The following is a 24,848-nucleotide window of genomic DNA, read 5'->3' as shown; positions in this document are numbered from 1 at the left end:
ACTTGCCACACGTGAAGTCAGTTCAGACACTGCCAGCCTGAGTCAGGTCATTCCCCTCATCAGGCTTTTGCAGAAGAAGCTGGAGGCATTGAAGGAGGAGCTAAAACAGAGCGATTCCGCTAGGCATGTGGGACTTGTGGATGGAGCCCTTCATTCGCTTAACCAGGATTCACGGGTGGTCAATCTGTTGAAATCAGAGCACTACATTTTGGCCACCGTGCTCGATCCTAGATTTAAAACCTACGTTGGATCTCTCTTTCCGGCAGACACAAGTCTGCAGAGGTTCAAAGACCTGCTGGTGAGAAAATTGTCAATTCAAGCGGAACGCAACCCGTCAACATCTCCTCCTTCACATTCTCCCGCAACTGGGGGTGCGAGGAAAAGGCTACGAATTCCGAGCCCACCCGCTGGCGGTGATGCAGGGCAGTCTGGAGCGACTGCTGATGCTGACATCTGGTCCGGACTGAAGGACCTGCCAACGATTAGTGACATGTCGTCTACTGTCACTGCATATGATTCTCTCACCATTGAAAGAATGGTGGAGGATTATATGAGTGACCGCATCCAAGTAGGCACGTCAGACAGTCCGTACGTATACTGGCAGGAAAAAGAGGCAATTTGGAGGCCCTTGCACAAACTGGCTTTATTCTACCTAAGTTGCCCTCCCTCCAGTGTGTACTCCGAAAGAGTGTTTAGTGCCGCCGCTCACCTTGTCAGCAATCGGCGTACGAGGTTACTTCCAGAAAATGTGGAGAAGATGATGTTCACTAAAATGAATTATAATCAATTCCTCCATGGAGACATTCACCAGCAGCAATTGCCTCCAGAAAGTACACGGGGACCTGAGATGGTGGATTCCAGTGGGAACGAATTAATAATCTGTGAGGAGGGGGATGTACAGAGTGAAAGGGGTGAGGAATCGGACGATGAGGAGGAGGTGGACATCTTGCCTCTGTAGAGCCAGTTTGTGCAAGGAGAGATTGATTGCTTCTTTTTTGGTGGGGGCCCAAACCAACCAGTCATTTTAGTCACAGTCGTGTGGCAGACCCTGTCGCTGAAATGATGGGTTCGTTAAAGTGTGCATGTCCTGTTTATACAACATAAGGGTGGGTGGGAGGGCCCAAGGACAATTCCATCTTGCACCTCTTTTTTCTTTCATTTTTCTTTGCGTCATGTGCTGTTTGGGGAGTATTTTTTTGAAGGGCCATCCTGCGTGACACTGCAGTGCCACTCCTAGATGGGCCAGGTGTTTGTGTCGGCCACTTGTGTCGCTTAGCTTAGTCACACAGCGACCTTGGTGCGCCTCTTTTTTTCTTTGTGTCATGTGCTGTTTGGGAAATATTTTTTTCAAGTGCCATCCTGTCTGACACTGCAGTGCCACTCCTAGATGGGCCAGGTGTTTGTGTCGGCCACTTGGGTCGCTTAGCTTAGTCACACAGCTACCTCGGTGCAAATTTTAGGACTAAAAATAATATTGTGAGGTGTTCAGAATAGACTGAAAATGAGTGGAAATTATGTTTATTGAGGTTAATAATACTATGGGATCAAAATGGCCCCCAAATTCTGTGATTTAAGCTGTTTTTTAGGGTTCTTTGAAAAAAACACCCGAATCCGACAAAAAAAAATTCGGTGAGGTTTTGCCAAAACGCGTTCGAACCCAAAACACGGCCGCGGAACCGAACCCAAAACCAAAACACAAAACCCAAAAAATTTCCGGTGCACATCACTAAAATTAATGAGTGGATTCGACCTATAATTCTCAAGGGAACTATATAGGGGATTGCTCGGAAAAGATACATTAGCCATGGCAAGATCGACATTTTAAAGGCAACAATTCTGCCCAACCAAGATATCTCCAAACTAAACCATGATTTACATAAAAGAGTCTAACTGGGACAACATTGGAGTGTAGTTATTTTCCGTTACTGTAGATAGGGAATTAGGTATATAAATACCAAGAGAGATAAGAAAGTCTTTCTTCCAGTTATATTTATAGCGGAGTTGAAGAGCGGAAAGCTTCTCTAAATCCAAATTAAATGGCAAAGCCTCAGTTTTGGACGTGTTCATCTTATAAAATGATGCTGCGCTGAAGCGGTCTATAATCTCATGGAGGATCGGCAATACAGTTACAGGTTTCGTTACGAATAGGAGGACGTCGTCAGCAAACAGACCAATCTTATAGAGAGATGACCCCCACATTTATGCCCGGGAAAGTGGAGTATTGGCGTATCACCAGTGCAAGGGGTTCTATTGCTAAAATATACATAAGGGGAGATAAAGGGCACCCCTGTCTGGTCCCGTTAGAAATTTTAAAGGGAGAGGAGGAGAAACTGTTACTAAACACAACAGCAGTAGGGGAACTATACAGCGCTGAAATAGAGGACAGGATGGGGCTCCGTAAACCGAATTTGGACAAAGTATTGTAGAGAAAGCCCCAATGTAGTCTGTCAAATGCTTTCTCAGCGTCTAGGGAAAGGAAGATTGCCTCTTCCCCCCAATGAGAGATATATTCGGCAAGGTCAAAAACTCTCCTCATATTATCTGATGCCTGTTGTCCTCCTAAAAAGCCTACCTGGTCTGGATGGATCAAACCAGGGATAAGGGGAGAAAGCCTATTTGCAATAAGTTTGGAATTTTTTTTTAGATCCGTGTTAAGCAGAGTGATTGGTCTATAATTCTGACAGAAAGATGGATCTTTTTCAGGTTTTTTTATTGTAACAATACGAGCTTGTAACAGTTCCTCTGGGAGAAAACCGTACTCAGTAGCATGGTTATATAGGGCAGAAAGTGACGGAATGAGATCTGAGGCGTATTGTTGGTAGAAGGAGTTAGTAAATCCAACCGGACCAGGGATCTTCGCTGATGGCAAGGATTTAATAACTAATGCTATTTCCTCCGTGGACCAGGGCACACTAAGAGAGTCCACCTCACTGAAGGATAGCCGAGGAAATTGCAAGTCATCTAGAAAGGAGGAAATCAAGGAGGGGTGGGTTGGGTATTGTGGGGATCTAAGGCTAAATTATACAGGTTGGTATAAAAGTTAGCAAAGGCATTCGCTATGTCGGATGGATTTAACATCTTACGCCGATCAGGAGTCTGAATGAATTTAATCCTGTTTCTAGTTTGACGTAATCTTAATTTGTGAGCTAAGAATTTACCGGATTTATTACTCAAGGAATAGTATTTCTGTTGAAGTTTAGCGTAGGCATGTTGCATGCGACTTAAAAACTATTTCTGTAGCTGGTTCCTAATTGAAACTATTTGACGTTTCAAACGGCGCGAGGGTTGGGATCTATTGAGAAATTCAGCTTGAAGCAGTTGCATCTCCAACGCTTCCTGCTGAGTCAAGTATTATCTCTTCAATCTAGCCCCCGTTTGGATAATGACACCACGCAGAACCGCCACCAGTGCGTAGTAATAGACGTATCCAAAGGGGAGTTAGTTGCTAGGTACAAAGATAGAGAATCTGCGATAGCAGAAGAAGCCTCTGGAGACTTCAAGATATACTCCGGTAATCTCCAGGGTCTGGGAAAGAACTGAGAAGGATTGTTTTTCCATGACAATGTCACTGCTGCATGGTCTGAATAAGTAACTGGAGAGATGGTCGACTTAGACGAACGTTGTAAAGACCACTTATCTACTACAATCAGGTCGATGCGGGAGTATGAGTTGTGGACATGGGAGAAAAAGGTGTAATCTTTAACCGTAGGGGACTGTACGCGCCAAACATCATACAGATCAAACTCTACAAGTAAACGGCCTAACTGAAACTGGGAACGAGACCCTCGTAGGGGACTATGGGGGGGAAAGGTTTTATCAAGCTTCTCATCGGGAACCAGGTTGAAATCACCCATAACAACCAGTTTACCCTTCTGAACCTTATGGATGGTGGTAAATAACTTGCGTAAGAAAGGGATTTGATTAGTATTTTGGGTGTACAGGGAGACAAGCGTAATCTCAACACCCTCCAGCTTTCCCACTAGAATCAAATACATCCCTTCCCTATCTGAAAGTTGAGAGTACAAGTCAAAATGGATAGTGTTGTGGAATATAATAGCTACGCCGTTTCTCTTAAAGGAGCCATTTGCAAAGTAACCTACCGAGTATCGAAGATTGTGGAGAGTAGGAGGGGCAGAGGCTAGGAAGTGCATTTCCTGGAGGCTAACAACTCCAGCCCTTTCCTAATGAAAGGTTTCTAAGGCTTGGCGTCTCTTGCAAGGGGAGTTCCGGCCATGTACATTCAAAGAGTAAAAATTAACCATTAGGAAGGATAAGGTGATCAGGTTTAATCTTAGTAGAGTCAGAAATGGAATTGAACTTCACAGGGGGAGACAAGAACAGAGGGGGAAGAGGGAAGAGAGAGGGAAGAAGCAGAAGAGAGGAAATCAGAGGAAAAAAAAAACAGAAAAAGCCCTGTATTCAGGGCCACAATGTTTGCCACAGAAAAAACATGTCAAAACAAAAGCCATCGGGGGAGTGGGCTCTAAAGGGTCTTACTCAAACCATGGACTACTAATTTAGAGGAAAACATAACTAGCAAAAGCAACTAGCACAGCACACTAGCCAGCTCGGTCAACTGAGGCACGTGCTAGTGGGTAATGCATCATATAATACAATAGTTGTGCCCAGGGTCACGAACTGACCCACAGAAGTGTAACAGCCAATAGGAAAAGGTATCCGTGAAATCAGCACCGGGCATAGTGTCTAAAGCAAACAAACAACCATGGGAACTAAAAAAAACCCTGTGGGATCCAATAACACAGAAATGCTAAATCTGAGTACAAACAATGCATCTGAACTACTGAATGCACTCAGAATATCATCCAAAAGAAAGCAAACAACACATTGACGACAGGTTTCAGGTGTCCAACACAGGAGCTGGTGAAGCAGCCTTAGAATGAGGAATACGAATGTCCCAGTCGTCTAGCAACTTCACTCCGGTTTCAAATGTGGAGATTATGAAGGAGGAAGAGTCATATCTGACAATTAGCTTGACTGGGAATCCCCATCTATATTGGATGTTGTTGTCCCTGAGAGCGGTCGTAACTGGACGGAATGCCCGCCTCTCATCCAGGGTGAATTGTTATAAGTCAAGGTATAGTTGCAAGCCTTTGTAAGAGGGTGACGGCGGTGCGTGTAGTGCCTGCTGCCGTGCAGGTGTAGGTTCACCACTTACCGGGCGCCGCAATCTCTCACCTTCAGGTACCGGAACCTTCAATGGATCTGGCTGGAATTCCTCCGTCGGACCCGGACACGATGACCTAGGAGGAAGGAGATTGCTGAGTGCTGTCCTCCTGACTGTCGACCGAAACGCCCTCCGGAGCCGAGGAAAATAGTGTTTTCGGGCTAGGTGAGGGTCATCCCAGGCGTCCGCCTCAGAGCCCGAATTTCACCTATTGGCACTCTCGCACCAGGTGGAAATTCTACCTTGCACCGGCGTGCAAGGCTCACCGTTCGCCCTGAAGGAAGGGAGACAGATAGGGACACACAGACAGATGTTACTCACCGTCCTACTTCTTGTACTCTGATCTTCTCCACTTACAGGTCCCTGTAAGGAGGCAAAGAGAGAAACAGCCGTGCAGGGCCTAATCCTAATCTAGTGTGCGTCCGCTACACTAGCTGCATAACAAAGCCCTCAAACTGGCTCAAGTGTAAGTGGTGCAACACAAACTATGCACAAACTCTAAAACAACAATTTGCCCTGCACGGTAACAACACACACATCAGAGTACAACATCAAACGGTGCTGTTCCTTTAAGTCTCTACCTACCACTGGAAGGGGGTGGGCGCCACACAGCCTGCCCACCTTCTGTACACTTACTTCTGTGAGCTCGGGTCAAGCGGACCTGCCTACCTAATCACCTCAGGGTGGCCAGGGCCTAGTGCCCGGTGGAACCTTTATTCACCACGGGGGAGCCGCTTATCACCTGGGCCTATTGCCCCCTATATGCACACAGGCCGTTGGCCTGACTTCCCCCACGGGCCTAGCGCCCGCCTAACTCGCAGCTCGTTGGGTGACCTGGGCCTAGTACCCAGTGTCACCTTATTTCCACTTAATTGCCAAAATACACTAGGGCCTAATGCCCTCTAATGCCCACAGGCCTCTTGCCTGATATGTCCCCGGGCCTAGTGCCCGCCTATCGTGGTGCGGAGGTGGCTTGGGCCTAACGCCCAAACCCCCTAATGGGTATGTTGCCCCCTTTCCTCCGAACCGGGCCACGGGCCGGGGGGAACCCCAACTACGCGCAGCCTTGGACCCAGAGGACCCGATCAAATGTACCCACGGGCCGGGAGGGCCCGACTGAATGCCCACAGGCCGGAAGGGCCTGACTTTACCCACGGGCCTAATGCCCGAACACCCGGTGGTCTAGGGAGGAATCACCCTACAAGAGGGTGGTGCAGGCTCAAGGCCTCTTACCCGCCTCGACGGGAGAGGCTGCAGAGGGGAGCTTCGTCAGCTCTTTTGCTTCCCTCTCTCTGCAGCACTCTCCGCCGGACCTCCGCTGCTGGACTCCTGGCTCCGCCTCTTCTGCCTTCTCCGCGCCGTCTGCCGTCTTCCTTCTTCGCTGGTCCTTCGGCCTCCTCCGGCGCCGCTGCTCCTGGTCTTCTGCAGATGTCTTCTGGAGCTCTTCCCTGCTCCGGCTCCGGCGCGAAACTGAGCTCTGCCGCCGCCCAGCGCCTGATATATGCCGCTGGGAGGAGGCGGAGCCATGACGCGGCAGACTCCGATTGGTCCGCCGTGGCGAGCACTGATTGGCCCGCCGCGGCGACTCCTCATTGGGCGCCAAGCCGCGAGCCGCGATTGGCTCGCGTCCGGCGCCCAGCTCAAATCCTGAGGCGCTGATTGGAGGAACTTGGATCCTCTCGGATCCCAGTTCCTCCGTGCCCCGGCCCGCCGCCTGCCGCCGCCTCACATTTCCCCCCCGTTTGTCCTTTGTAGTCCCTACAAAGGAAGCCTGAGACCAGATAAAATCCGGGTCGGCATACCGAGGACCAGGCACACCGCGGCTGGAATGCTGGGACCGCCGAGGTAAAGGAGATACCACAGGCCTGGGGGCCACAGCATCCTGGAGGCTACTGTCGTGAGGTGGGACCACTGGGACCCACCAATCTTCATCCAGGCCAGCCCCCCTGGGCAAAGATGTCAACGCGGTGTCCTCCCCAGCCATTGGAGCCGTATCCAGACCGGGGGCACCATCGTCCTCCCCGTCCTCTGGGAACCAACAAGGGCGCAGCATATACCGATGAAGGGTCCTCAACCGACCAGACCCATCTGTCGCTTCCGCCTGGTAAACCGGACCCTCTTCGGTGAGGCGCTTTCGGACAATATAGGGCCACACCTCCCACTTCTCCGCCAGTTTGCCGCCCGGCCGTGTCATGCGGACCAGCACCCGCTGTCCAACGTCAAAAGGCTCCACCCCTCGAGTTCTAGGGGGTACATGAGTGTGGTTGGCTATCCTCCTCCGAGTTATTTCGTGAGCCACCCTTAAACGCTGCTGATGTTCTGCGACCCAGTCTGAGGGCAATGAACCCCCTTCCTCCCGAAATTCAGCCAAGTGCAGGTCTTGCGCTTCACGCCCTGGGCGGCCAAACATCAAAAAGAAAGGGGAGTAGCCGGTGGTGCTGTGAACCCGGTTGTTATAGGCCCACACCAGCTCGGCCACATGCTCGGGCCACCTCCTTCTCTTGGTGTCCTCCAGGGTCTGCAGCATCTGGAGCAAAGTCCGATTGAAACGCTCACAGGCACCATTTCCCTGAGGATGATACGGAGTGGTACGGGACTTCCGCATCCCATAAAGTCGACAAAGCTGTTCCATTAGTCTCCCTTGGAAACAAGCCCCTTGGTCTCAATGGACCCTCTCGGGGCACCCAAACTGCCGGATGAAATGCTTGACCATGGCTTTGGTAGCAGACTCCGCCGTCTGATCTCTGGTGGGGACCACGACCGTGAACTTGGTGAAGTGATCCGTCATGACCAGGGCATATTGATGACCACTTACGGACTCCCTAATCAGAACGTAATCAATCATCAACAACTCCAGGGGACGACTCGTCTGAACAGTATGTACAGGTGCATGCTGTGCGTTTGGTTTGACAACCCCACATCTCCGACACTCGCGGCACACTCTCTCCACCAACGTCCATAACTGAGGGGCAAAAAACTGGCGCTGCATCCACTGAAAGGTTTTTGCTGCCCCCAAATGGGCTCCGCCCTCGTGCGCTTCTGTCACTAAAGCCCTTAGAGCCGCTTCCGGCACCACAATCTGTTCCACCATCCTGAGTTCGTGGTGAAGGTAACCCTTTCGACGCAGCGTTCCGGCGCAGACGAGTAATCGGTCCCAACTCCGCAGGACCCTTCGACAGTAGGGAGTCAACCGACTCCTCTCCCACCGGCTGGGCCAATGTCTCTTTTGTTTCCATTGCCGAATGATGCTCAGTCCTGGATCGTTCTGCTGTAAGGAAGCCCACTCTTGTTCCGTGCTCCGGAGCAGAGCAGCGCACTCAACTACTGGTGGCCCTCCCGTGGTAACAGGGCCTTTGATCCTGGTCAAGTCCGGGACTTCAGTGCTCTCGTCCTCGAGGTACCTCGAAGTCGGGGGCAGGGGCATAGGAAACCGCGACAGCGCATCCGCGTTCCCGTTACTCTTCCCTGGCCGATAGTGTATTTTATAGCTGAATTTTGCCAACCGGGCTACCCAACGCTGCTCCAGGGCGCCCAGCTTTGCAGTTTCTAGATAGGCCAGGGGATTGTTATCCGTGTAGATTTCCACATGGGTAGCGGTCAAGTACTCGGCGAACTTCTCAGTCACGGCCCAGACGACAGCCAACAGTTCTAACTTAAAAGAGCTGTAGTTGTCCGGATTCCGCTCTGTTTCCCTCAAACTTCGACTACCATATGCGATCACTCGTTCTTGGCCATCTTGTTCTTGCGAAAGGACTGCTCCCAAACCCTGTAGGCTACCATCGGTGCAGAGCCGAAATGGTTTCTCAAAATCAGCATACCCCAGAACCGGAGCCTCCGTGAGCATTTCCTTCAGTCGCCGAAATGCCTTCTCCTGTGCCTCACCCCAGGCTATCACCTGCGATTTTTTTGTAGTGGGCACCTCTCGAAGCAGGGCATGCAACGGTTCCGCGATTTTCGCAACGTTCTTGATAAACCGCCGATAATATCCAACCAACCCCAGGAACGCGCGCAGTTCAGTGGTAGTGGTGGGTGTCTTCCAGTCCTGGACTGCTGAAATCTTGCCGGGCGTAGGGCAGACTCCTTCTCTGGACACCACATGCCCCAAGTACTCCAAGCTCGACTTTAGAAGATGACACTTGCGGGGCTTGAGCTTGAGCCCATACTTCTCCAGGCGCTGCAACACCACATCCAGACGCGTCAAATGTTCCTCCAGAGTGGGGGCAAACACAATGATATCGTCCAGATATATCAGCAGAGCTTCGAAATTCATGTCTCCCAAACATCTCTCCATCATCCGCTGGAATGTAGCCGGGGCATTGGTGAGCCCAAAAGGCATGCGCAAGAACTCAAACAGCCCCATCGGAGTTGTGAAGGCGGTCTTTTCTTGATCCGGTGGGTTAACTGCCACTTGCCAGTACCCACTGGCCAAGTCCAGCGTGGAGAAATACCGAGCATTCCCCAGGGCCGCCAAAGACTCCTCTATCCTGGGCAACGGGTAGGCATCTCTCACGGTACTGCTATTCAACCGCCGATAGTCCACGCAGAACCGGATGGAACCATCCTTCTTCCGTACCAACACGATGGGCGCAGCCCATGGACTTTTGCTCTCACGAATGACCTGGTTGTCCAACATCTGCCGCAACATCTTCTTGACCTCCTGATAGAGTTTAGGTGGGATGGGACGATACCTTTCACGGATTGGAGGGCTCTCTCCAGTACGTATCTCATGTTTCAAATCTTCCGTATATCCGAAATCCTCCTCATGCCGGGAGAACGCCTTCCGCCGTTCCCACAGCATATGCTCCAACTTCTGTACCATAACGGGGCTACATTCGTCCAGACAGACATCCATCTGTTCTCGGATAACCCGGCCGCACCAATCCGTACTGGGTTCCTCATCCTTATCCAGGCTCACCGCCATGGACCATGGTCCTTGTTCGTCCGTATGCAGCAAGACCTGTCGCCCCCCTGAAACTCCGTCTCGGGCGACAGCCGTTACGTTGGCAATGGTGACTCCTGCCGGAATTTTCCTGGTCTCGTCCAGGAGATTACACAGCCGAACCAACACCTTGCCGTCCCTTACTACCGCCAGGGTTTGGGCTAGGATGATTCCAGAGTCCATTCCGAGGTAACCATTGGGTTCCACCATCACTTCCAATCCCTCCAGGCGTTGGTGAGTCCGCACCTCGAGGGGAAGGATTATTTCCTCTCGGGGAGGTAACTCTATCTGTTGCCGATGACCGGTCTGAATTGCCACCAGGGATTCCTGCCGATTTCCAGCCTCACATATTCTCCCCACCTGCTGAAATGCTTGTTGCACCGGCCGTTGGACACCCATTTCTTTCCAGTACTGCGGACCCCTTTCCTGGAACAAAAGCTGATTGAGATCTTGGAGGACGTTCATGCCCACAATCACTGGTCCGTGACTCAAACCCAAGCTTCCCACGACCAGTATTCCTTTCTTCCCCACTGCCTGTCCACAGATCGAGATCTCCATCCACACCACTCCGACAACCGGAATAGGAAGGTTGTTGGCAGCCGTAAGGGTAACCCAGCTTTCCAACACCGAATCCTTCAAATGAGAATAATGCTCCAGGAAACAAGCCTCAGACATGGTGGTGACCTGCGAGCCAGTATCCAACAGGCATTTCTGCTCCTTTCCCCCAAGACACCCAACCACAACGGGACACTCACCTACTATATCGGCCGAATCCACTATAGTGGTTCCTCCTCCACTCATCTCTCTCACGGGTAGTCCCGCTACCGCGAGGGACTCTAGTTTAACGAAGGGTCTTGCCTAGGCTCACTACGTTCCCGGGCAATGTGTCCAAACCTATTGCAGCGGTAGCAACGGGGACCCCTACCTTCCCTGGGACGAGCGCCCCCAACATTGGCTCGTGATTCCCTGTGCAGCCGGTGCGGCGCCCGATATTCGGACCCACCCTGACCTCTCTGCCTATGAACCTCATCTCGCAACTGGGAGATCTCTGCTTTCATTTCCAGAGTGACTTTGGCGAATGCCGCCTTAAGGTCTTGGACACAGGCTTCCATGGGGCTGGGTTCTCTGCTGGCCACAGCAGACACCGGTGCCAACCATTGTGGGGCCATGGCATAAGGTCCAAAATTGGCATTTCGATCCCTAGCGACCGCCTCCACTTGGACCTGACGGAAGGTCATCTTCTTGTCATTGGCAATCTTATCCAACAGGATCTGTCGAATGGGAATACTCCGTAGGCCCAGCGCAAACTGATGCCTCAGCATCACGCTGGGGTTAACCAGGGACCCCAAACCTTCTGGGTCACGCCGCGTGATTTCACTCAACATTTCCTGCAGTGCATTGGCAAACTGGGGTATAGACTCGTCCTCCCTCTGGAATCGGTTGAACAATTGCAGACGCAGGGTTCCAGCAGAAGCCGTGTTACCATAGGCACCCTCGAGGATCGCGAGTACCTCTTCCAACGTCTTCCGCTCCTCTTCTGGAACAAGGATCACAGACCGCCAGGCTTCTCCATCCAGCGTATTCAAGGCCAAGTGCAACTGCATTTCACGGGGCACCCCATACAGCTGGATGATTCCATCCAGCCTCTTCTTCCAGTCTGCCAACGGCATATTCTGCCCATCGTACCGAGGGGTATGCGTCAATGCCGGTCCAAAATTGAATTTCCTCTCCGTTCCCGCAGGAGCGTTGTTTTCAGTGTCCGACATCCTGCCGACTACGCCAAATGTAAGAGGGTGACGGCGGTGCGTGTAGTGCCTGCTGCCGTGCAGGTGTAGGTTCACCACTTACCGGGCGCCGCAATCTCTCACCTTCAGGTACCGGAACCTTCAATGGACCTGGCTGGAATTCCTCCGTCGGACCCGGACACGATGACCTAGGAGGAAGGAGATTGCTGAGTGCTGTCCTCCTGACTGTCGACCGAAACGCCCTCCGGAGCCGAGGAAAATAGTGTTTTCGGGCTAGGTGAGGGTCATCCCAGGCGTCCGCCTCAGAGCCTGAATTTCACCTATTGGCACTCTCGCACCAGGTGGAAATTCTACCTTGCACCGGCGTGCAAGGCTCACCGTTCGCCCCGAAGGAAGGGAGACAGATAGGGACACACAGACAGATGTTACTCCCCGTCCTACTTCTTGTACTCTGATCTTCTCCACTTACAGGTCCCTGTAAGGAGGCAAAGAGAGAAACAGCCGTGCAGGGCCTAACCCTAATCTAGTGTGCGTCCGCTACACTAGCTGCATAACAAAGCCCTCAAACTGGCTCAAGTGTAAGTGGTGCCACACAAACTATGCACAAACTCTAAAACAACAATTTGCCCTGCACGGTAACAACACACACATCAGAGTACAACATCAAACGGTGCTGTTCCTTTAAGTCTCTACCTACCACTGGAAGGGGGTGGGCGCCACACAGCCTGCCCACCTCCTGTACACTTACTTCTGTGAGCTTGGGTCAAGCGGACCTGCCTACCTAATCACCTCAGGATGGCCAGGGCCTAGTGCCCGGTGCCACCTTTATTCACCACGGGGGAGCCGCTTATCACCTGGGCCTATTGCCCCCTATTTGCACACAGGCCGTTGGCCTAGCGCCCGCCTAACTCGCAGCTCGTTGGGTGACCTGGGCCTAGTACCCAGTGTCACCTTATTTCCACTTAATTGCCAAAATACACTAGGGCCTAATGCCCTCTAATGCCCACAGGCCTATTGCCTGATATGCCCCGGGCCTAGTGCCCGCCTATCGTGGTGCGGAGGTGGCTTGGGCCTAACGCCCAAACCCCCTAATGGGTATGTTGCCCCCTTTCCTCCGAACCGGGCCACGGGCCGGGGGGAACCCTGACTACGCGCAGCCTTGGACCCAGAGGACCCGATCAAATGTACCCACGGGCCGGGAGGGCCCGACTGAATGCCCACAGGCCGGAAGGGCCTGACTTTACCCACGGGCCTAATGCCCGAACACCCGGTGGTCTAGGGAGGAATCACCCTACAAGAGGGTGGTGCAGGCCCAAGGCCTCTTACCCGCCTAGACGGGAGAGGCTGCAGAGGGGAGCTTCGTCAGCTCTTTTGCTTCCCTCTCTCTGCAGCATTCTCCGCCGGACCTCCGCTGCTGGACTCCTGGCTCCGCCTCTTCTGCCTTCTCCGTGCCGTCTTCCTTCTTCGCTGGTCCTTCGGCCTCCTCCGGCGCCGCTGATCCTGGTCTTCTGCAGATGTCTTCTGGAGCTCTTCCCTGCTCCGGCTCCGGCGCGAAACTGAGCTCCGCCGCCGCCCAGCGCCTGATATAAGCCGCTGGGAGGAGGCGGAGCCATGACGCGGCAGACTCCGATTGGTCCGCCGCGGCGAGCACTGATTGGCCCGCCGCGGCGACTCCTCATTGGGCGCCAAGCCGCGAGCCGCGATTGGCTCGCGTCCGGCGCCCAGCTCAAATCCTGAGGCGCTGATTGGAGGAACTTGGATCCTCTCGGATCCCAGTTCCTCTGTGCCCCGGCCCGACCGCCGTGCTGCCGCCCGCCGCCGCCTCACATTTCCCCCCGTTTGTCCTTTGTAGTCCCTACAAAGGAAGCCTGAGACCAGATAAAATCCGGGTCGGCATACCGAGGACCAGGCACACCGCGGCTGGAACGCTGGGACCGCCGAGGCAAAGGAGATACCACAGGCCTGGGGGCCACAGCATCCTGGAGGCTACTGTCGTGAGGTGGGACCACTGGGACCCACCAATCTTCATCCAGGCCAGCCACCCTGGGCAAAGATGTCAACGCGGTGTCCTCCCCAGCCATTGGAGCCGTATCCAGACCGGGGGCACCATCGTCCTCCCCGTCCTCTGGGAACCAACAAGGGGGCAGCATATCCCGATGAAGGGCCCTCAACAGACCAGACCCATCTGTCGCTTCCAGTTCCTCCGTGCCCCGGATCCCAGTTCCTCCGTGCCCCGGCCCGACCGCCGTGCCGCCGCCCGCCGCCGCCTCACACCTTCCATAGTGTCAGAATCTTCCACCTGTCTGGTGGCCCTGAGGATGTCTTGCTTAATGTGAAATTAGTGGACTCTCAACAAAATGTCCCTCGGGAAACTAGACGAGAAACCACCACGCAGTTTGGGTAAGCGGTGGACACGGTCAATAAGCAAATCTTGCGCAGACGCTGTTAGGAGAAGCTTCTGGAACAATTTGGTAACATAGTCTCTCAGTTCTGCCGGAGCTACCGAGTCTGGTACACCTCTAATCTTGAGATTGTTTCTCCTCGATCTGTCCACCAAGTCGGCTATCTTTTCACGTAGTGATGACACATCATTTTGCATTTTATCTTCGAGATGTTCAGAGCGGCCTGCAATGCTCACTAGATCAGTCCTGAGTGTTTGAATTGAGGAATCTTGAGCATCGTTTGGGTGGTAAGGGGAGCTTGGGGGTCCAGGTCCAACCCCGGGTCTCCCAATGCATGGAGAGCAGGAGATGCAGATAGGCCTGAAGGCGTTAAGGAGCTCGCTGAGGACATAAGAGACGATTTTTGACTCAAGGCAGAGGTTTTAGGAAATTGTTGAGAGACTGTCAGCTCAGTACAGTAAGGGAGATCGCAGGTGAAGGCCTGGAGGCGATTTGCGACGGCTAGTATGCTATGGGTACTACACAAGTAGGTGGGTCATCGACACATGAAGTATAGAAGTCCCAGTTCAGAGCATGAGACCCATAGATAAAGGATCAATAGTAACAGGAATAGGCAGCCATTGCGCACGGAGGTCCGTCACAGAGCAATCACCAGGAGAAACCCACCACGCACAAGCAGAGGCCAGCAGGTATGAGTTCAGCGGATGGACCGTATCATGCCCAGTTGTAGAAAAGAGCTGCCCAGACTCCAGTGCTCCCGGTGTAGGGTTCGCAAGTGGTAAGGCCGGGGTTCTGGGCGACAAGGAGCTGGAGAGAGACCCACAAGGGGCAGGTCACCAGACACGGCAGATGGGTGTCTCTGCAGCTTATAGCCACTAGGCTGATGCGTACGTTTTTGCCCTCCTGGACACAGCAGGGCAGTCAGGGGAATGCAAGAGGCAGGGGAGGACAGATTATGCAGGGAGACCCCCAGCTGTGGATTGACAGTCCCCGCACTGTGCCGCGTCTCCAAAGGAGAGGAAAGGAACAGGCCCCAGCAGCTTAACTCCCCGCCAGCGGGCCCACCGGCGGTGGTCACAGCAGCACATGGACTCTGCAGAGAGATGCGTCAGGGAAGCAGAGGGCAATGGATCCCCACACCATATTTCCTATGGAGGCGTCCCAGGGAGGCATCAGATGCAGGTCTGACCGAGCCCCATCAGAAGCAAGGAGACGAACTTCTAAAATGGCGGGCGCCAGCTCCCATCTCTCGCTGTGTGGCGGTCAGCGGCTCCTCCGGGTGGTACAGCGGTAGGCAGTAAGCGGACTTCTGGGAGAGGGGCTCAAATCGGTGGGGACGGGGGGGGGGGGCGTTCCAGCAGGGCATGTCACCAGCAGGGCATGTCACCAACGGGGTCGAAGTTCCGGGATCGGCATCAAAATCGAGTCCCCGGCTTTCAGGGGACGTGAAGGCCGCAACCTGCAGAGAGACAGGAGGTCTCTTCCAGCTCTGCAAGCACAATCCTCGGCAAGATGACAGGTATGACAAGGGATGGGGCACTAATTGGGGTGGAATTGGCAGCGGTAAAGGGGGTGAAGGGGCCCAATGATCTGGAACAAGCCGGAGCTCCAATGAGGCACGACTGGTCCTGATGGCTGTCAAGCCACTCCCCCAAAACCTTTGTTTTCTGATGTCTCAATGTACACAAACTTTGTTTAATACACAAAATTATTAAAAATATTGACTAAAATTACCTTCAGGCTGTGTGTATAAGGTGTATATGAAACATAAATGCATTCTATGCTTAGACTTGGGTCCCATCCCCATGATATCTCATCATGGTATGCATTTATTCCAAAATACTGAAAAATCCGATATCCAAAATACTTCTGATTCCAAGCATTTTGGATAAAGGATACTCAACCTGTATAGAATAGATATCGGGGATTCCCCCCCCCCCCCCCCCCCCACACACACTTATCTGTCCTGTCAACTTAATAGGCAGGAAGTGAGGTCATTCTTTTAGAAGGTATAAGTATCACCTCCTATGTTCCCTCTCAGTTATCCACTGGACTCTGAGAGGAACACATCATTCTTATGTACAGTAAGTAACAGATTTTTCCTCTTTTCACTGCCCTCATATACTAAGACCTGCAGTGTTATTACTAAAATCCTCATTGTGAGGTTTTAAACTTTATGATGTCTTGGTATACATTTTGTCGTACTGGATGTAATTATGATGTTATATTTAATACTAAAAATGCATCTAAAATTGCCCTTATATTAATTGACTATAAGCAGCTGTTTGTTATATGTACAACTCTGCAATTTCTTGTTATGTTCTTGTTACATTCATAATATGCGCTTTATGCGCTGTGTAATTATCTAGATATTATAGAACATATAAATAAAAAATTTAAAAAAATTCTATTTGTTTGATCATTTGGATCTGAGTACAGATGCCTTCAGGCTGAAAGAGTATTTTCATATAAATATTCATATCGCACGCTCATTTGAATATTGTCATCCCAGATTATAAGCCATGTGTGCTTTATACATTATATAATATTGTTTGTACTTACCTTTTGATTTAGCATATGAAACCGAGGTGGTCATTCCGAGTTGTTCGCTCGTTGCCGTTTTTGCAACGGAGCGATTAGGTGGAAAATGTGCATGAGCACGGTACGCAGCGCGCATGCGTTCAGTAATTTAACACAAAACTTTGGAGATTTGCACAAGCTCGAGCGACGTTTTTTCATCGCTCGAGTGATCGTAGTGTGATTGACAGGAAGTGGGTGTTTCTGGGTGGTAACTGGCCGTTTTCTGGGAGTGTGCTAAAAAACGCAGGCGTGCCAGGTAAAAACGCAGGAGTGGCTGGGGAAATGGGGGAGTGGCTGGCCGAACGCAGGGCGTGTTTGTGACGTCAAATCAGGAACTAAACGGACTGAGGTGATCGCAGTCTAGGAGTAGGTCTGGAGCTACTCAGAAACTGCTTGACATTTTTTAGTAGCAATTCTGCTAATCTTTCGTTCGCTATTCTGCTAAACTAAGATACATTCCCAGAGGGCGGCGGCCTAGCGTTTGCAATGCTGCTAAAAGCAGCTAGCGAGCGAACAACTCGGAATGACCACCCGAGTGAGGATATATCTAGGTTGATGAACTATGTTTATTTTAATGTTCCCATGTTGAAATTCTGCTAATTAATCATTTTAGGCATATCATGCCTAGTGCTCTATATGCTGAAAGTTGAATTTCATCCACATCAGTTCATTGATAGATATTTGTTAATTTACCATTGGTATGTATGGCTTTTCTCCCCCCTACTTGTAATTACAGCTACACAATTTGAATAGCTATACTCAAAATTCCCTTCATTACCATTATCATATAGGTCATACTAAGACCATTGTTGAGATATAATCCATCATGGCACGATATGAAGCCATATTGCGTTGCAATCTAATACACCAGATATAACCTGGTAATGTATGTATTTTAATCCCCTCATACGACCTGTTCCCTCCTGATTATTTATTTTCTGTTTTTGAAATCCTAAAAGGCAATATATTATTTTATCCATCAGGTTGTATATACCTACTTCAACTGATACAATTAGAGGTGTAGACGGTTTATCAAGTTATTCCCAACTCATTGTCTGAGCATCCGGTAAGTATGATTGTAAAAAATCATATACACCCTCTTTAAATTGGTATTGTTCATACGAATGGTTTTATTTTATCATGTAGATTTCTGTACCCCTGAAGAAGTCCCATTAAGGGACGAAACGCGTTGGGTCAATCTATCTTTCTGCATTTGTGTCACTCAGTGAACCTATACCAACAAAGAAACTGAATGTAAAACCGGATAAATCCGAAGACACAGCTTTGTGAAACCTTATCGATTCTCTTGATGTTTTATTTATTTTTATGAATAAATGTTACTTGAATGTATTTGAGACTTTTATTGTATACCACTGCAATTAAGTACGTGAACAATACCATTAATCTAGCGCCCTCAGATCTGTGCATTTGTTGTTGTTTTTGAACCTTGGCTAACAGCAGGTACTTCTAGAGGTGCTCCTTTAGGCTCACATTTAGCGCTATTGGGTACCCCATTCTTTTATTTATATATATATATATATATATATATTTACATAGTAGAAATAAGGCAGCACTCTGGTGACTTGTAGCAGTGAAAAAATGGTTGTGTATTAAATCAACGTTTCGGGGCACGGGAGCCCCATCATGACTTTACAGTATGCGGTGTGTAAACGTTGATTTACATACAGGACTAAAAGCAACACTTTACGAAGACATTCAATACACTTTAAATGGAGCCGCTGCGGCCGCTGTAATCAATCCTTAGCCTACGTACTTTTTACACCATTAGCGTACAAAGCCCCGTACTGTGTACATACTTTGCATACAAATGCCACGCTGTCCATACAAAGTACACGCATTGCATCCACACCCAAAGATACTCCGTGAGCACTTAGCAGCTACACGTGTGACTGAAATACACTTATAACCCTAACAGGAAAAAGAGACACGACACCAGATTGTATTTAAAATGCCGGGTTCCGACACACCAACATATAATTACTGAAAGGGAGTTACAATAACAACAATACAATACAATAGAAAAATGGCTACAGTCAATGGTACATACGTTTTAGTTTTGCCTGCGCTTCTCGGCCCAGTCCTCAGTCATCAGGGTAGATGACCTTCAGAGTCTGTGTATGACCGGGCATGCAGCTGGCTTTTTATACAATAGTCCAAAACCTAACACAATGGAACCTGTAATCTATATGTCCATTGGACACAGGGATGGTCATTTACAGTACAGGAGAGGTCATAGGTCCGTTTGAATAGGTGGGCGATGTCTGTTCCAGGTGCACTTGCAGGTGGTCTCCTCTGGGTTCCCGCAGCATACCAAATGTACAGTAAATACAGTTAATATTTATATTCTGCTCCTGCACATAACTATTCGCAGGAACGTGCGATCTTCTGCAAACCAACACCAGAATATTGTCCTTAATATACCCTACAGCTGGATACCAAACACCACCTTATAACCTAGTTCTGTCCCCTCCTATCCTGTAAAGGTGAATCCCTTTGTTCTGATACCATTTAAACTAGTGTAACTTGCTGGTGTGGTGCAGGGAGACTATGTGTACATTGTGCACTATTTGGATTAAATATGTAATGTGTTTTTATGGCTTTTCCATGCGATCACAAACTCTACCGTAATTACCCATACCACGCGCTAATGTGCAGGACCGCGGGAGTGACCATACGCAAATTACGAATATGTGCACGCACGGCAGAACAAGTACGCACACGGAGGCCATCTATGTGTAGTTTGTACGTGATGTGTGTACTGCAATATTTTTCGACTTCGACAGTCCACCCTTTGGCAGTCACCAATAACTGCCACTAACTAATCAATAAACAGAAAAATATCTATACATTATATACAGGAGCTTGGATGATCGGGGAAGAATTGTAGGTGGGAAATGTATGACCTAGTGGGATAGTAAAAAGCATGTATGTATGAATCAATGTCTGAGGGGCATGTATCATCGTGCCGTATGTGTTCTAATAAGTTTTGAGGTATTGCGAAGTATACATTAAATCCTTCTTATCCCATATTAAGGGTATGTAAATGGGCCAACAAACATTACCGAGCTCTTTTCGGCTTCTTGTTCCAACAAATGGGGTGCACATGAGGTGCACATTTAGTTGATGATACATGGAGGGGGAACATATGTGAGTGCTAGTATATGTGGATATCACCTGTCGACTATGTGTGCTATTAACTGGAGGTTGTAGAGATGAAGATAAGACACATATATAAAAATACATTCACATAAACACTTTTGGGTAGGGCTGACGTCTTTTCCGGTTGGATGTATCTGGGCAGAGGGGGAGACAAAGAAAAACGGGTGAAAGAAACAGGCCATGAAATTCATTTGCAATCCTTATCATAACACTGTCTCTATGGATGGATCATAAATTAAATCTGTTGCTGTAACACCGCCCTCACTCCTTAGACTCATCAAATTGGTGCTGCGCTTGCGCCACGTTAGAATTTGAACACACCTAAATATCAAACCAATAATTATTATGACTCCCAGGATACAAAGGAGAAACTTCCCCACACTCATAATGACATTTTGAGCCCACTCTCCTAACCCTGCCTGTGCTGGATCAATTCTTTCTTGTAGGCTTGTAACTTCCTTTCCGTACCATTTGCGTGGGTTCAACCATGAGACCCAGCCAGTCAGTTCACTATCCACAGTCGCTAAGGTAAGGTTGTGCTTCCTCCTGAACTCCCACTTCAACTGCAAGATCTCGTCCATCTTCTGATCGATGATCTCTGTGCGGTCGTCAGTGCTGTTCGTAATATATGTACAGCACTTCACACCATATTGAGTTGCCAGAGTAACACAGTACCCACCTGTCACGGCTGTAACATAATTAAGGACCACCCTGTGCTGGATCAGTTCCTTGGCTTGTAACTCCCTTCCCGTATACCTGAAGGTGTCATCATACATCTCAGTGATATTATCTATCAAGTTCGCTAGCGCATGGATATACCTATAATTTATAGTTCCTCTGGCAGTACGGGTGATGTCTAATGCGAGAAGGAACTGAATCCCGGTGGATTCGTGGATCAAATCAGAGGCTGCGTGCTCTGCCCTATCTATGTGGTGTCTCTTGATGATGTGTTCATAGTGAGTGTGAGTATAAGGAGTCTGAGCACTGCGATGAACGTCTTTAATTTTATCGTGGGTTATGGTCATGACCTCCGGTAGTACTCTCCCAATATAACACAATCCCTCAGAGCTCGGGGCAAGCCACTTGTACGCTTTCCTCCCACATATAAAATAGGCATCATCTGGGAGAACATAGGGGACAAAATGTAACATCACCATATTGCAAATTTTCCAAGTAAAGAAATCAATCCCTAGTTCTCCCATTTGCTCAGTACAAGTATCGGGCTGGATGATATGGGCACAATACCCTGACGATACTATTCCAACCCACATGGTCTTGCTTCCACGGGTATACCTATACCGAAAAATATCTCCCACTGTTGGCTATCTGGCGTACAAGTTCAGAGTCTATGGGTATCCTATCAGCTGTGTGTGAAAAGGTCTCTGTCTGGTTATTCCACGTCACTTCCCAATTTCCTGGTTTTCGGTAATTGGAAATATTAAAACACAATAAGGACCTGTCTACATGATACTGGTGGAGCTTCAAGCTAGGGGGCCTGGAGATATTGAATTTCTTGTCCACCGGTCTCCCACCCCGTAATTCAAGTACCTCATCTATTGCTAAAGGGTATGGTACTAATCCTGACTTACTCTGACCTTGAGGTACCTGTGAGCACACCCAGCATTCTGTCTGGTTTAAGACCTTACCCACTAGTGAGTGATAATCACTCAACGGATGGCGTTCCATGTCGATATTAAGGTTGGACTGACATCTCTGGATGCACCCATCCTCTACTATATTCTCACAATTCCTACAAATACAATCTTCATCAGACAACAACCCTTCACAGTGCCTCCGAGCTCCATGACTACCAGAGCGCTTACTGATACCAGCCTTTACTTGAGTGATGTGCTGCTCCTGAGATCCTACAAATTCGTACTCGCCATCAGAACCCATTCCAGATCCCTGCTCAACCTCTCTGGGACCCTCGCCAAAACAAATTGTCCTGATCAAAAACAAAATTACTAGTAGAACCCGAAACGCAATCTCTTGTGATAGATCCATTTCGTTAGGGGAAAGAAGGAAAATAAGGAGGCGAAAAAGAAAGGAAAATGCAGGGGGGGGGGGGGGTTGAAAAAAGAAAATGGTGCGACAACCATCCTAGATCTTGTTGCTCTCTGTGCTCAGGTGCCTTTCAACAGTCCTGCCTCTCAACTTTCCCGGAACAAACACTCTAGTGATACGAGGTCCTCTACACCCTGCTCTTTGTCACGAGTTCTCTCCGGGTCAGCGACCTTCTTGCAGTGGGACGAGTGGACCCAAGTCTCTCTTTCGGCGACCTTCAATGCTGTCATGCTGGTTAACAAGACTTGGTATGGTCCTTCCCACCTGTCTATGATGCAACCTGAGCGTAAGAAATTTTGAATCATCACATAATCCCCAGGCTCAATGTCATGACAATTACTGTTCGGTAGGTCAGGAATCACCAGCTTTAGATTTCTTTGTTGATTTCTCAGCTGCTGGCTCATCCCAACCAAATATTTCACAGTCACTTCATTATTACATTTCAAATCATCCTGGGGGTCTATCATTACATGAGGTTGTCGACCAAAAAGAATTTCAAAGGGTGATAAGTTAAGTGGAGACCTGGGAGTGATTCTGATGCTGTACAACACTAGTGGTAAAGCTTCTGGCCACAATAATCCAGTTTCAGCCATTAATTTGCTCAGCTTGTTCTTAATAGTGCTGTTCACTCTCTCTACCTTTGCACTCACCTGTGGCCGGTACGGAGTATGCAGCTTGCTATTAATTCCCATCAGTTTGCACATGACCTGAAAGACTTCACCTGTAAAATGGGTACCCCTGTCACTTTCAATTATTCTAGGGATACCATATCTACACACAAATTCCTGCACAATTTTCTTTGCAGTGAACGTAGCAGTATTTGTGGCAGCAGGGAACGCTTACATCAATACATACTAACACATATTTCAAATTCCTACAGGTTGGTAACTGTATGAAGTCGATTTGTATTACCTGAAAAGGTCCGTCTGTCGGAGGGATATGGGATGGCTCTGTTGGTATTGTCTTACATACAATCATGCGTATGAGTATCTGCACTAAATCCTCCTTCACCATCATTCTCATCCTCCACCCTTTGTGCTTGTCTAGGCACACTTGGCAAGTAGGTTGCAGGATTTGGTGAGCTGCATCTCTTAATGGTGATGTTTACCAGGGCCATCAGTGATAATTCCCACTTTGTAAACCGAGCAGATGAGACATGTCTGGTTTGGGCGCAGTTTAGTAAGGCTGATACTGCATGAGGTGTATGAATGGTCAGGTCGCGTCCTAACACTACATCCTTGCTTTTACTTACCAGCAAAGCTATTGCTGAAACACTTCGCAAGCAAGTGGGGAGAGACCGCGCTACAGTGTCCAACTGTGCACTGTAGTAGGCTACCGGTCTGCTGGCATCACCATGTCTCTGTGTTAAGACTAGTGATGAGCGAGTTCGCTTCCTCGGAAACCGAACCCCCCCGAACTTCACCCATTTTACACGGGTCCAAGGCATACTCGGATTCTCCCGTATGGCTCGGTTAACCCGAACGCGCCCGAACGTCATCATCCCGCTGTCGGATTCTCGTGAGATTCGGATTCTATATAAGCAGCCGCGCGTCGCCGCCATTTTCACTCGTGCATTGGAAATGTTAGGGAGAGGACGTGGCTGGCGTCCTCTCCGTTTATATTGTTGATGCAAATATTTGTGCTTATTGCTTAATAGTGGGGACTGGGGAGCAGCTGTATTATATAGGAGGAGTACAGTGCAGAGTTTTGCTGATCAGTGGCCACCAGTTTTATCCGTTCTCTGTCTGAAAAACGCTCCATATCTGTGCTCAGGGTGCTGCATATATCTGTGCTCACACTGCTTTATTGTGGGGACTGGGGACCAGCAGTATTATATAGGAGGAGTACAGTGCAGAGTTTTGCTGACCAGTGACCACCAGTATTATACGTTGTCTGCCTGAAAAATGCTCCATATTTGTGCTCAGTGTGCTGCATATATCTGTGATCACACTGCTTTATTGTGGGGACTGGGGACCAGCAGTATTATATAGGAGGAGTACAGTGCAGAGTTTTGCTGACCAGTGACCACCAGTATTATACGTTGTCTGCCTGAAAAACGCTCCATATCTGTGCTCAGTGTGCTGCATATATCTGTGCTCACACTGCTTTATTGTGGGGACTGGGGACCAGCAGTATTATATAGGAGGAGTACAGTGCAGAGTTTTGCTGACAGTGACCACCAGTATATATAGCAGTACGGTACGGAAGGCCACTGCTCTACCCACCTCTGTGTCGTCAAGTATACTATCCATCTAGATTCTATACCTGTGGTGCATTTTAGTTTTGCAGTTTCCTGACAGTGACCACCAGTATATATAGCAGTACGGTACGGAAGGCCACTGCTCTACCTACCTCTGTGTCGTCAAGTATACTATCCATCTAGATTCTATACCTGTGGTGCATTTTAGTTTTGCAGTTTGCTGACAGTGACCACCAGTATATATAGCAGTACGGTATGGAAGGCCACTGCTCTACCTACCTCTGTGTCGTCAAGTATACTATCCATCTAGATTCTATACCTGTGGTGCATTTTAGTTTTGCAGTTTGCTGACAGTGACCACCAGTATACATAGCAGTACGGTACGGAAGGCCACTGCTCTACCTACCTCTGTGTCGTCAAGTATACTATCCATCTAGATTCTATACCTGTGGTGCATTTTAGTTTTGCAGTTTGCTGACAGTGACCACCAGTATATATAGCAGTACGGTACGGAAGGCCACTGCTCTACCTACCTCTGTGTCGTCAAGTATAC

This window comes from Pseudophryne corroboree, chromosome 7, assembly GCF_028390025.1.
Source record: "Pseudophryne corroboree isolate aPseCor3 chromosome 7, aPseCor3.hap2, whole genome shotgun sequence".
Classification (NCBI taxonomy): domain Eukaryota; kingdom Metazoa; phylum Chordata; class Amphibia; order Anura; family Myobatrachidae; genus Pseudophryne; species Pseudophryne corroboree.
This window is presented reverse-complemented; position numbering follows the sequence as displayed.